This window comes from Lipotes vexillifer, unplaced genomic scaffold (assembly GCF_000442215.2).
Source record: "Lipotes vexillifer unplaced genomic scaffold, Lipotes_vexillifer_v1.1 scaffold271, whole genome shotgun sequence".
Classification (NCBI taxonomy): Eukaryota; Metazoa; Chordata; class Mammalia; order Artiodactyla; family Lipotidae; genus Lipotes; species Lipotes vexillifer.
In genome coordinates this window covers 1886863-1901476 of record NW_006780882.1, presented here as the reverse complement: position 1 = coordinate 1901476, position 14614 = coordinate 1886863, and the positions used below count along the sequence as shown (strand labels likewise).

Here is a 14614-nt window from a genome sequence, read left to right as displayed (position 1 = left end):
GGAGCCTGTGCTCCACGACGGGAGAGGCCACAACAGTGAGAGGCCCGTGTACAGCAAAAAAAAAAAAAAAAAATACACAAAAAAAAAAAAAAAAAAAAAAAAAAATCATGAAGTATCAAAATGCCTGTAAAATCAGGGCTTATATACAAGATTAATTTCCACTTTTTCTGAAAGTGAACATATGGGCTTCAAAGGTGCTAGACTTATAAATAGTAAGATTAAAAGAAAAAGATCCAGGCCTCAATGTACATATCTCCTATTTATTCTTAGGTGTGTGTAGCTACTTTGACAATTTCTTGTATACTTTCTAAGTATTCAGTTCGTTTGAAAGTTTTATTTTATATATATTTACAGGTCTATTAGTAATCATTTAATATCAGGCAGACTAAAACTTAAAAGTAATAATAAGTTTAACAAAGCAGAATATTGACCACTTGAATTAACAAAAAAGTGTAATATAACCCTTTTTCTTTTATTGTGGTGAGAGCACAACGTACACGAAATCTGTCCTCTTCACAAAATTTTAAGTGGACAACATAGTATTATTAACTACAGGTAGAATGCTGTATAGCAGATCTCTAGAACTTGTTCATCTTGTAGAACTGAAACTTTATAATCATTGAACAGCAGTACCCCTTTCTCCGCTCCCTCAGCCCCTGGCAACCAACATTCTACTCTCTGTTTTTATAGTTTAACTCTTTTAATACTTTATGTAAGTGGAATCATGCAGTGTTTGTCCTACGACTGGCTTATTTCACTTAGCATAATGTCCTCCAGGTTCTGTGATGCTGCATATGGAAAGTTTTCTTCTTTTTTAAGTCTGCATAATATTCCATTGTACCTATATACCACATGTTTTTCATCCATTAATCTGTCAATGGGCATTTAGGTTGTTTCTGTATCTTATCTACTGTGAATAATGCTACAGTGAACATGGAAGTGTGGATATCACTTTGAGAACCTGATTTCAATTCTTTTGGATGTATACCCAGAAGTGGCATTGCTCTATCATATGGTAGTTCTATTTTTAATTTTTTTGAGAAATTTCCATTCTGTTTTCCATAGCATCATTTTACATTTCCATCATTGTACATCCCCATTAACAATGAATAAGGGACAGGAATTCCAATTTCTCCACATCCTAACCTACATGCACTTTAAAAAAAAATAATAGCCATCATGATAGGTGTGAGGTGATATCTCATTGCGGTTCCAATTTGCATTTCCAAGTTGATGGTATTGAGCATCTTTTCATATAACTGTTGGACATTTGTATGTATTCTTTGGAGAAATGTCTGTAAGTCCTTTGCCCATTTTTAGATCAAATTGCCTGTAGGTTTTGTTGCTATCAATTTGTAGGGGTTCCTTATATATCTTGGAGATTAACCTCTTACTCGATATATGATTTGCAACTTTTTTCCTATTCTCTAGGTTGCCTTTTTACTCTGTTGACTGCTGTACAGAAGCTTTTTTGTTTGATATAGTTTTATTTGTCTACTTTTCCTTTCATTGCTTGTACTTATGGAGTCATATCCAAAAAATCTCTGCCTAAACCAATGTCATGAAGATTTTCCCTTATGTTTTCACTACAGTTTCAGTTCTTACACTTAAGTGTTTAATCCATTTTGAGTTGATTTTTGTGTATGGAATAAGACAAGGGTCTGATTTTACTTTTTGCATGTGGATATCCAGTTTTCCCAATACTATTTGTTAAAGAGATTATCCTTTCCCATTGTGTATTCTTTGATCCCTTGTCAAAGACCAGCTGACCTTATAAGCATGGATTTATTTCTGAGCTTTCTATACATTTTCAGTGACCTATATTTTTATCTTGGGATGAAAGAATGGTTTAACATACATAAATTAATGTGATACACCACATTAACAGAATGAAGGATAAAAATTGCATAATCATCTCAATAGATGGAAAAAAAGCATTTGACAAAATTCAACACCCCTTAATGATGAAAACTCAACAAACTGTATATAGAAGAAATTTAACTTAATATAAAAAAGACCATATTTGAAAAGGTCATAACTAACATCCTACTCAATGGTGAAAAACTGAAAGCTTTTTAAGATCAGGAAGAAGCCAAGGATGCCCGCTTTTGAAAACTTCTTTCAACATAGTACTGGAAGTCCTAGGCTAAGCAAATAGGCCAAAAGAGAGAGAGAGAGAGAGAGAGAGAGAGAGAGAGAAAGAAAGAAAGAAAGAAAGAAAAAGAAAAGGCATCTAACAGTGAAAGGAAAAAGTAAAAATTATTTCTGTTTGCATATGGCATAATTTTATATGTAAAAAACCCTAAAGATGCTCCCCAAAACTATTACAATTAATGAAGGAATTCAGTAAAATTGCAGAATACAAAAATATAAAATGAGTTTCATTTCTATCACTAACAAGAAACTATCCAAAAAAGAAATTAAGAAAATAACCTCATTTACAATATCATCAACAAGAGTAAAATACTTAGTAATAAACTTAACAAAGGAGGTGAAAGACTTGTATCTTGAAAACTATAAAATATTGATGAAAGAAATTAAAGAAGACACCAATAATTGGAAAGACATCTCGTGTTCATGGATCGTAAAACTTAATATTGTTCAAATGGCCACACTACCCAAAGTGTCTACAGATTCATTGTAATCTTTATCGAAATCCCGATAACATTTTTTCACAGAAAGAGAAAAAACAATTCTACAATTCATATAGAACTACAAAAAAATCAGAATAGTCAAAATATCTTGAGAAAGAAGAGCAAAGCTGGAGTCATCACACTTCCTGATTTCAAAATATCTTAGAAAAGTATAAACATTAAAACAAGTAGTGTACTACTAAAAGCTCAATTCCAAATTAAAAAAAGAAAAAAGTTATACCAAGTATAGCCAAACAAAATGGAACAGCTCAGTCACTTTACAAAGAGCTCCTGTGCTTCCTGGAAGTGATTCAGGGGAGTGGCTAAAGACAAAGTCTTTGTTGTCAACTGCCAGAGTTTTCCCAGCCTCACAGTTTACCAAGAGTAATTCAGCATTTGTAAAAATGGAGGTGATTATAGGAGATAGGATCGCTTCAAGCATTAAATGGAATAATGCATATAAAATATTTTGGTCAATATTTGATACACTGTAGTAGTTCAATATATATTAGTTGTTGTACTCTAACTTTTTTTTAGGAAAGAAGAGGGAGCTACAGATGAGTATAATTTTCTGAGTCCCACAAAAGAAATCATAAAATAAACAAGTTCTTTGAATACTATCTTTTAAGATCAGAGTTTTCTTTTGGTTTTGCTTTTTTTTTTATTCTTATATTCTCATAAGTGCATAGTGTAGTATTAGCTGCCACAACAATGATCACTTAAATGATGGCCCTATAAATGAAAAGCTAATGAAATTTGTTCCCAGAGCATATCTGAAGAGGTGCCCTGGTATTTAGCCTTAATCACTATACTATTGGGTTGGGGTTCTTGGGTTCCTGTACTCTGGACATTATGGAAGACTCAAGGCATCACCTCATTGCAACATTTCACCCTTCAGACTAAGAGATGGAAGCCACAAGATGCTGAAGCTTTCTCTTTCAGATGGAAAATCCTAAAAATGGGGTTTAGTAGGACCCTGCATTCTAATACTTGGGCTCACAGGAAGTGGATGCCTGTGGATCAGAAAATATCAGGACAAAAGAGAAAAAATAAGACAAAAAGCAATATATGTAGAGCAACCCAACTGGAGAATGATCCTAATCAACAGACAAGCCCTAGCTTTGTTCCCTAAAGTCACAGACTAAAAGAAAGCCACGCTCCTGGGCCTGACTCCAGTGGAAGGAAACTGTGAGAATCTACAGACAAGACAACAAGGGAGACCACAGCAGCAGGACATATAATTTTCTTGGACTGGTAACTCCTCAGCGGGGTAGATTTAGTGAATGGACCTAAATGCTATCCCAAACTTCAAAGACATGAAACCTTCTGCTGAATGTGGCCCTATGTTCAGTGCTCTAAAGAAGTAAGAGGAGAACTTGGAACTGAATCTCAGCCCCAGCATGCATTAAGGGCTCTGGTTTGCAAATGAACTTCCGTCCAGCTGCTAAATCTTTACAAACAAGGACATCAAACCCTTTCCTGAAATTTATCTTCTCACAGCTTCTCTTTTAATACCACAAACCCATAATTCATAATTGTACCCAGCAAAATTGCCCTTCACCAAGTTTTCAATCTACCTTTTAAATCAAATGAGTCGAATTCATGACTGTAATATTCTGAATATTCTTGTGCTTCTGGAACATCATCTCCTGCTATCTGCCCACTTTTCATTTGGTCTCTTTTCTGTCTCCTCAACTGGGTCATAAAATAAATTCATGAATAATCCCATCTAGCTATAACTCACTTTCTCTTAGGTTATTAATCCCTTTTTGTCTTTTAATCTGCACTATATTTTATGGCTGGCTTACAACTTGAAAGCTTTTAAAAAAATACTGTATATGAAAACTCCATATAGTAATATATTCACCAAAATATTGGAAAGGAATAATTTTAGCAAGATGGAAAAAAAACCTCATGATAAATAATAGAATTATAAGTGAATTGAGATATAGCTTTTATTTGGAAATAATGGCATAGTTAATTTATGACATATTTTTGTCATCAAGCATGTATTTTAAAGTAGCATCAAATTTTACCAAATTAGGTAACAGGAATGTCTCCCTGTTAGCGTATATTGTGCAGGTAATAAGTTCAATGTTCCATACAGTATGCATTAAAATTATGGTTTAGTGATATAATGTTTTTTACCTTTCTTTTTATGTGTTACTCTGAAAAGTTCAAAGGGGTTAATAAACAGATCACTGTCCTATAAAGTCGTGATAATACGTATGTTATTTTTCTTTTTTGATGAGTTTTAAAACTCACATCCAAATTTTAAAGTTTTTTCTAAATGAAAACATACATTACCATGAGAAAGATATCTATAACTTTTTCAAATTCAAATAATAGGTTCCATTCTCAGGAGAGAAACTTATATGAAGTGACAATTTGATAAAAACTTAGGTGAAGTGAAATAAAGTTGATAAATCAATCAAAGTTTAATCTTATTAACTATCAATTTAATCAGGGTCTTTTGCCTAGAATTACAACATGTGTTTATATCCTGGAATCTAAAGACATCTATTCCAAATCTCCCATTTTATAGATGAATAAACTGAGGCCAGATTATTTGTCTTTTCCATTGTCATTTGCACATCAATTGAGAGAGTTTGGATTAGGAGACATATGAAATCTAGTAAAGTTTGAATTTTGTTTAGCTGCAGTACATTTCTACCCTGATGAGTTGGATTACAATGAACAAGTACAGGTGACAATTGAACAACACAGGGGCTAGGGGCTTCTACCCTACATGCAGTTGAAAATCTGGGTCTAATTTGTAGTTGGCTCTTCATATCCATTGTTCCTGCTTATCCACAGTTCTACATCCCTGGGTTCAATCAACCATGGATTATGTAGTAGTGTAATATTCACCATTGAAAAAATTTGCATATAAGTAGACCCAAGCAGTTCAAATTTGTGTTGTTCAAGGGTCAACTGTACTGTATTGTAAGGGTTTAAGTCTTTTATTTCTTTAAAAATTGCTAAAACTAAACATCAGCCTAAATCACTGCAACATTTAACCACAGCAACACAAAAGGAACAAAATCTAAATATTAAATCACAGTTCTTACACACAAATAACACATCTTTCTCTATTACCTAAGATTAGTTAATCAATAATGGCTAAAATTACTGCTACTTTATAGCTGAACATGCTTTCTATCAGTATACATGTTTATCTTTGAACACTTTTAAATATTGCAGTCATGTGGCATCATCCTATCTTTTGAGTTTGTGAAATAATCAATAATCAAGATCACTGGATTCCAGGTAATGGGAACTGATAGAACTAGTTCTGGACTTTATTGTAATGAATTTTCCATAGATATGAACTCAGTACAGTCCTTGCTTTTACAAAAGTTTATTCTCTTCCTTAAAACTGGGAGTAGAATCATGCACTCTTCTATAGATTTAGCAGGGCTTGATATGTCGAGATCACTAACATGCTAGTAATTGATTTCTTGTATTTTTTTGCCACTTTCATTGTGTTCTAAAGTCACTTTTGATTTGAAGCTGCTCCTTTGATTTCTGTAACAGACAGCAAAACAGCATCACTGCCATAAAGGTTGAGACCAGGGGACATTGAGTTTTTGACCCAAGTCAAGATATGTAATAAAGGCTTCACTGGAAAATTCTAACATGGGCTAATCAAAAATATTTTCTAAGCCAAAATCATTTATTTTTTATTAGCTTATTCAAGAGAAATTTATTAAGAACCTATTAGGCACCAAGCTCCATAGTAGGTACTGGAATTAAAAAAGAACAGTATGCAGTCTTCACTCTGTATGGCGTGCTTGCTGCCTAGTGGAAGCATGAGAGACGTGGCATGACGCTCTGTGAGCATATGGAAATGAGTTTCTGGAAGAGGAGTTATTGAGGCCAATTTTTAATTTGAGCTAAAGTTCACCTGGGTGAAATGAGACCTTTCTGATATCCACAACCCAATCTATAAAGAGCAGGATATGCAGTAGCACTATGTCTTAGGGAAATAATATTGTACTGAGGCAGCATAAAGTAGACAGAAAGTTTCATAAGAGATAAACCTGGAAACGTAGGTAAAGGCAGATTCACAAAGGGCATTAGAGATAATGCTGAGGACAAAATCAAGTTTGCATTTCTGAAAGATGAATGTGGCTTTAACTACACACGGTGAATGGTAGGTGGTTATGAGAGGTAACGGGGAGATTATTAATATCTTAAAGTCATAATCCAGGTAAGAAACATTAAAATTTTGATGAAAAGTAGTGGCAGAATGAAGAGTACAAACACATTTTAGCAATGTTTAGTCAATAAAGGGGACTGGAATGGATGTAAACAATAAGTGATTTAAAAAGAAGTTTCGAACGTAACCAAGAAATTGGATGTATCTTGGTCAAGTTAACTGGTAGTTTTCTTATTTAAGCAACTGGAAAATATAAATGATGGTCCAGTCACTAGCACCTAGAGGCAAATATGAGTGATACTGTAGAGTTAGGCATATAGGATGAGAGACAAAACTTGGGGTGCATGAACCTTTAAAGGGCAGGGAGAGGAAAAGGGTGTGTAAAGAAGACTGAGAGATGGTGATCAAGGAAAAAAGGAGCGAGCCAAGAATAAATGATGCTGAGGAAGCCAACCACAGTTGGAAGCAACCTAAAGAAAGAGATTTGCATCAACCAATTTAAATACCCTTAAAGAGGACAAGTAAACATGAGGAGCCTCTTTCACTGGTGGTATGAGAGGTGGCTGGGAAGCAGGCAATAGTGGAAGAAACCAGAAGGGGGTGATTTACATATATTGTTTAATGTACACTTTGCAAACTCTTTATGGAATTCAAATATGTTTCCAATTCTTGGTTGAGAGGCTCAGAGTTCTTACCCAAAAATGAATTGACAGAGCTCTAATTTTTGTTGAACTGTGGATAAAACATATTTCCCGGAAGGGAGATTTGGAGAAACTGAGGAGTTGAGGTTTAGAATGAAAAAAACAGATGGATATCAGACTGTGAATGGTTTTGAAAGAGTTCAGACTGTGTGTAGTGATTCATAACATACCACCGAAGGATTTGGACAGAGCTGTGATATGTTCAAAGCCCTGTAACCAAAAGACTAATCTGCCGTAATGGATTCTGTTTCAATTTGCAGAACGAGTTACTGGAATTAGAAGGAAACAAGGAAATCTTAGCCCATCATCATAAAGTTGAAGAATTTTAACAACCATTTTGATGTGGGCACCTTATGTGCCATTTACTATGCAAAGCAATTTACATGCATTAACTCATGAACGAGTTCCACGAGGACCCTACTACTTGTACTACCATTTTAATTTGAAACAACAGAGGCTTAGAGTGTTTAAGTGACTTGCCAAAATTCTGTTAATTCAGAAGTAATAGAAAACCCCAATCCATTGCCAAGTATACAATCTCATACAAAAAGGGATGTATGGTCTCAAATCATCAAAATGCTTATAGGTTGAGCTTCAGGCAGGTTGGGTCAAGACTTCCCATCACCTTTCCTGGAATTCCCAAGTGTGTGTGGCCTCTTGTGTGTGTCTGTCTCCAGTCATGTTTCCCCCAAGATGTTGAAATAACTACAGCCAGACATTTGTGCACCAGAGTGCAGAGAAAAAGAAAAAGAGAGCATTTCCTAGAAGGTCCCATCAAATGTCTCCTCTGGTTTTATTGGCTTGAAATGGGTTATATTTACATTCCTGAACCAATCATTATTAGCCAGAAAAAAAGGTTCATGTTTGTTAGTTTAGACTTGAGCCAAATGCATCCATGGAAGTCAAGTTCCTTGTAAGGTATACTGAAGTGTGAGGGAGAGAGTGATACATGAATATGTATATGAACAGTTCCTACAATTAGGTGGGATTAATTTTTTGTGGGGGATTACTACATTATCCACTACAATTACAGTACTATCCTTACAGAAGTGAAATAATTTGCAAAGGATCATTTATCTATTTAACTGCAGAACTGGTTCTAGGTTTCAATACTTCTGAATTCTGGTGTATACACACACATACACACATATACACATATACACACATACATACACAGTTTGTATTTTTCCTTTTACTAAAACTAGATAAAGTGATAAATGGTTAGGAAGATAGATATAGATAACAGAGTAGATACATACGTACATATATGCATATATACATAGATTTCTCTTACCCTTAACATGGCAGAATCATCCAATCAAATAAAAACAAATAATTTCAGGTGTGTTGGGTGTGTTTTAAATAAACTCTAATTAACTGGTCCTTAGTACCTTGGCTAAATGCATTTGAATCAGAAGTAATTTCTTTATCCTTTAAGAATATAAAGGTACACAGCAAAAATACAAACCTTACTGAGTTATAGCTGAGAGCCATTGAGTGAATGAATTCCAAGCTCATACATTTTTTCATGATTTCTATGGAATTTCCCAATGACAACTTCTGTGAAAATAATTTCTAATTTACATTAAGTACAAAGGAGGCAACATTGTACCATCACTAGAAGTCAGAGTTCAGTTATGTGTTGCTGGGAGCAGACATTAGGGTTTGTATTGGTGTTCGTGGTATAGAATTCTTGGCACACAACAGAGAGATAAAATGCTCATTAAAATGGATTCACTTATCCATCAAAGTACATTTGAATCACAAGGTGTAAATATGTATAATCTAAAATATTTAGGACATATCTGGGAAGAAAGTTTTATAACCTTAGAGTGCTTCTGGATCATTGGACTGAATAACAAATCACAAGTTGATGTCACAGCATTACATGTGCCAGGGGATACTGTGAGGCCAGGCTGAGCAGAGTCAGAGTTGGTGGCAGAGAAAACCAAATTGCCTGCTCTGATCCTAGAAGTACAGGTCAAGGGAGCATAACTTCTGTTCTGGAGGATTTTTTTGGGCATATGTCTTTTCTGATCCTTAAAATTTCTGATTACTTCAGGCAGGTTTAATAAGTATGCAAACTCTTCATTCCTTTGTCTCTAATAAAGTGACCCAATATCGTCAGAGTCCACTTGTTTACATTTTAATATATTTTAAACACACATCTCAAAATCACATTTTTCTAACATACAGGAGATAAAATCCAGATTAGTATTCAATATTCAAATAATATTCAAATATTAAGGTATGGGACTTAAAGACAGGAATCATACTAGTGTATATGTTTGGGAATTGTCACCCTCTGTGTGATGCAGGAGAACAAAAAGTGAGTATATATGTATTTATTTTATTTTACATATACTCAAGTAGCACATATTGTGTGGGAAACTTATAATTTCTTTATAAATATTAGCTGATTTAATATTTCTATAAAACGAGTACTCTTTTTTCTTTTTTCTTTTTTTTGGTATGAGGAAACTAAAACAGAGATGTTAAGTAATTTGCTTGAGGTCTTACAGTTTGCTAGTGGTTGATTTAGGATTCAAACCTAGTTATTAAGGTTCCAGAGGCAAAGATGGTAAACACAATGGCAAGCAATGCAGCCTCTCCTAATTGAAGGAATCTCCTAGGGAAGGTGTGTAAGACTGCACTTCTCAATGATGGCTACTCATCAGACTTATCTGCAGAGATTTTTAAGTGTTTCTGATACCTGGCCCACCCAAGAATAATTAAATTAGACTTTCTGATGAGGGCCCAGGAATTGGTATCCTTGTAAATGTCTTATATGCAGCCCTTGTTGAAGATAAAGAGGACAGAGGAGCCATTTACAACTTTACAAATATAGAAAAAGAATCAACAGAAGGAAGCTAAGAGACAAGTGTTCATAAGCAGTGCAGTGAAATCTAATGTAAAATTGATAAAGACCCAGTTCCCTTAAAGAGTAAGCTCACCTGCTGTGCATGTATGTTTAATTTTACTGTATAAAGTCTGCTATAATTATTCAATTATTCAATGTCTTATAGTAACCTAGGCCTGTAAAGTATGTCATATGTGTGCACGCGCCCTCATTTGCTTCCCTCTATCTGACTCATTTCTGAAACCCTCTCTGCTTTACAGTTCTCTGCTGCTTAATGTCTTCTTTATGGGATAAAATGTACATTTATTTTCCAATCTTATTTGGAAAGTAAGTGTGTTATATTTATCATTCTATATCTTTTTAACTCTGTATTATTTCTTGATTATAATGCAGTGTATACATAATGCAAAAGCAAAGAGAAAATATGTTGCATTATATTTTTATTTCTTTTCCTGTTTATGCATCAGTCCTGAGAAGGGTTAACATTATTCAGCAAATAAATGTATATTGACTTCCATCAGATTTGTGTTCCAACTTGTGGCTAAATCTTGTTTATGTGATTTTTTTAAATGTAATGTCACTCATTTTGGGTTCTGCTTTCTTAAATGAGAACAGAGATGTGCATTAGAAATTCAAGACAAGTTAAGCTCTCAATTTAGTGTTTAAAAAACTCTAAAGGTCATAACTAGCTTCCAGGTTGCCCATTTCAAGTATTGTGTACTGCATTTGTGTCTTTTGTGTGTATTTAGGAGTATTACAAGGATTCACCAATAAACATTTATTTAGGATGTAATTCATGACAGACATTAGATGTACAAAGAATGAATATGGAAGGACTTCTGATGTAAAAGACTCTGTATTCCATGAGAAGAACAAATGATGTGTAGAGTTTTAAAAAATCAAAATGTACTAAGGCTATTGGGAGTACACAGGAGTGGACAAACTATCTGTTCTTGGGAGCAGAAAAACAAGAACTCACAGAGGTGATAGTAGAGCTGGGACATCAGGAGTGAGTCGGATTTCTCTAGATGGTGGAAGCCAATGTCCTTCAGGCAGCAGGATCACCTGGGCAAGAGCACAGAGGCATGAAAGAGCCTCAAATAAACAGTAAATAAGTATGTACAGTGACTGCACGGGGTCCCTGGCAGCACAGTTGGCAATTAATCTGGGAGGGCTATCGAAACCCATTCATGTCATGCTAGTCATAGCATGTCAGTGAGTTTAGATAATGTTCTTTCATTAGGAATAAAAATCCATTCAAAGTTTTTTTTTCTTTTTTAATTCTAACTTTGTTTTAAATGAATGAGAGTAACTTAATCAATCTCATGTTATAGGAAAATTACTCTGATGCTCCTGTGTAAAAGGAGCTGGAAGAGGAAGCAATTAGAATGCTCTGGAGCCTTGCAGTTGTGAGAGTGAAGATTCAAACCAGTTGAGACAGCGGCAGGGCAAAGACAAAAAGCGAAGGACACATTCAATTTATAGAATGTCCTTATACATCTGAGAAATTTTTAAAAATGAAGAGGTCATAAATTCAACAGAATCCAATTATGTTTTCAATGTATTTCTAGTAAATTTGTTTATTTAATACCCTCAATGCAAAAAAATACATAGAATATAAACCTGTCATGCTGGAAGTTGTGTTTGACAGAAAATAGTTAGGTAGCATATTATTTTTTATTGTATGTTGAGAATAGTACCTGGTGCATGGTGTGGATCACTGAACATCTTTTGACTGAAGGAAGAATGAATGAATCAACAGATCAATGCCTACTTTAGCTGAAATCATGAGATAGTTGGGCTCAGTTCTATTACCACCTGTCTACCATTTTGTATGAGAATGACTTTCAGTATCAATAAGAATGATCTTAACGTCATTGGGCTTCAATTCTTTCATTGTGAAATGCAGACACTGTGTCATTATTTCTAAAATTCATCCCCATTGAGAATATTAACCTTAATGAAATCAAATAAAGTATATCACATCTTGCATGAGCAAACAGAAGTAGGGCATGTGTGGTTACATTCTGAAAGAAAGCTGGCTTACTTTCTCTAGGCTCCAGAACCCACATCATGTGCATGGGATAGAACTTAGGGAGGAGAGATAATGAAAACTCTCTGAACTTCAACATTTAGAGTGGTTACATTGTCATCCTGGGTTTCATTGATAGAATAAACTCCAGGATGATGGCTACAGACGAGAAGACTACTCCAGTTTCCGTGGATTTCACTGACTGTATTATTTCCTTGTTTCACATCAAACATGCCCCAACCATAACCTCCCACTCCTACGTCTTGGGTATTTAGTGTTTAATAGTGTCAGGAACTGGTGTGCTACACAAGCACTGACCAAGGTAGTCTTTGGAGATGTATGTGCTCCAGACAATTAGTTGCATCTTCTTAATGAAGGAAGTATGAAGCCTCTCTTTTGCATTAGTTTGGTGAAAGCTGTGGACCAGTAAACAAAACAAGCTGATATAATGCTGTTTAATTGTGTTCTTATAAACTCGTATAGAGGTAGCTCAAAAACTCTTAAATAACTTATATCAGATACTGCTTTTTCACTAAACCAGAGTTAATCGCCACTGTAACTCAGTGTATATAATTTTTTTAATATCATGGATATTACTGTGGATGAAACAATTGTCATTATTCTTGCTATCCTGTGATCCTTTTGAGTTGGACAAAAGTGGAATTGAATGATGCATCTTTGCTGTTTCTATAACTTATGGGAATACTTCTTAATTAACTCCTTTAACATTTGAGCTTAAAAATTAACATAAAGAATTTAATATACATTTGGAAAGTATTTTTCTATATACTTAGCAAAAATGTATTCTGCATTGAGCATATGGTGACCATTAGATAAAAGTTTATTAAATTTGTTACTACATACTTTCTAGAAGATATAATACTTTTTTCTTCAAATATATCCTCAGAGTAAAACAACCCACTGCTTTTCAACTGCAATATTTATACCTAGAATTGGGCATTATTCAATATTTGTAGACTTTACCTGTATAACACATGTGTGATGAAGTGATAATGAAGATCTAGGTAAGTGATTTTTCTGGGGGAAAAAATCATTACCTAGAAGAGAAGAGGGAAGAGGGGAATTGACTCTTGCAACTGTTCATTCTTACATCATTAAGGAGGACATACTTTTGATGAATCCTTAATATAGGTCCCCAATGCCTACCAATGCTTATTTGTCCAATAATTATTAAAGATGCTGCAAATATTGTTGTTGATGATGATGAAAATGATGATGATGGATGATGTTGAATAATATCAGTTATCATTCTTGACAGCTTAGAAATGTTTGCCTACTTTCGGGAATTCCCTGGTAGTCCAGTGGTTAGGGATCTGAGTTTCCACTGCAGGGGACACAGGTTCAATCCTTGGTCAGGAAACTAAGATCCTGCAAGCCGTGAGGCCAAAAAAAAAAAAAAAGTTTCCCTACTTTCCTTCTAGTAGTGTCTTCTCCTGGGAAAGGCTGTTGTAATAAAACATATGCTTCACCTGTTGATATAACTAGGATTCACCAAAACGTCTTAAGATAAAGCATTTGGCATTGACTGTCTACTGAAAGTTACGATTTCTTACTTTTTCAGCATTCTAACACTTCATGTAACAAAAAAGTAGAGGTGAAGAGATGGTTCATTCTCTTAGCTTTTAGAGCAAACCTTTAAGATTAAGTTTGTTCCTGGTTGGCACTGTCTTAAGAAAAAAACCTGAGTGAGTAAATGGAGCAATCTTGCATTCCCCAAACTGACAGTTACATTGAATGCCTCCAACAGATGAAGAGTGTTCTGTCCACTCTATAACTTTGGATGCACATTTCACTCCCTTTATGCTCAGTAGGCATTTCCTTCCTTCATCAGCAGCATATTATTTTATTTATACTGAGTTTGATAATTTTTGATTTTACTTTGTTCTCAATTCAGAATAGTAACACTGAATGGACATTAAGAAGAGATACTCATTTAAAAAGTTCTTAGAGGAAGACTTAACTATGACTATCAATATGTAAGACAAAACTGCTGAAAAAAATCTCCCGTCAGGCTCCCCTGGTGACGCAGTGGTTGAGAGTCCGCCTGCCGATGCAGGGGACACGGGTTCGTGCCCCGGTCCGGGAGGATCCCACATGCCGCGGAGCGGCTGGGCCGTGAGCCATGGCCGCTGAGCCTGCGCGCCCGGAGCCTGTGCTCCGCAGCGGGAGAGGCCACAACAGTGAGAGGCCCGCGTACCGCAAAAA

At 35.0% G+C, this 14614-nt stretch overlaps 1 protein-coding gene across 2 annotated transcripts in view; it reads left to right on the top strand.

Moving 5' to 3' along the window:
• Positions 1–14614, top strand: part of CDH12 (cadherin 12) — a 692773-nt gene that overhangs the window by 587211 nt on the left and 90948 nt on the right. The gene's annotated exons all lie outside the window — the stretch shown is intronic.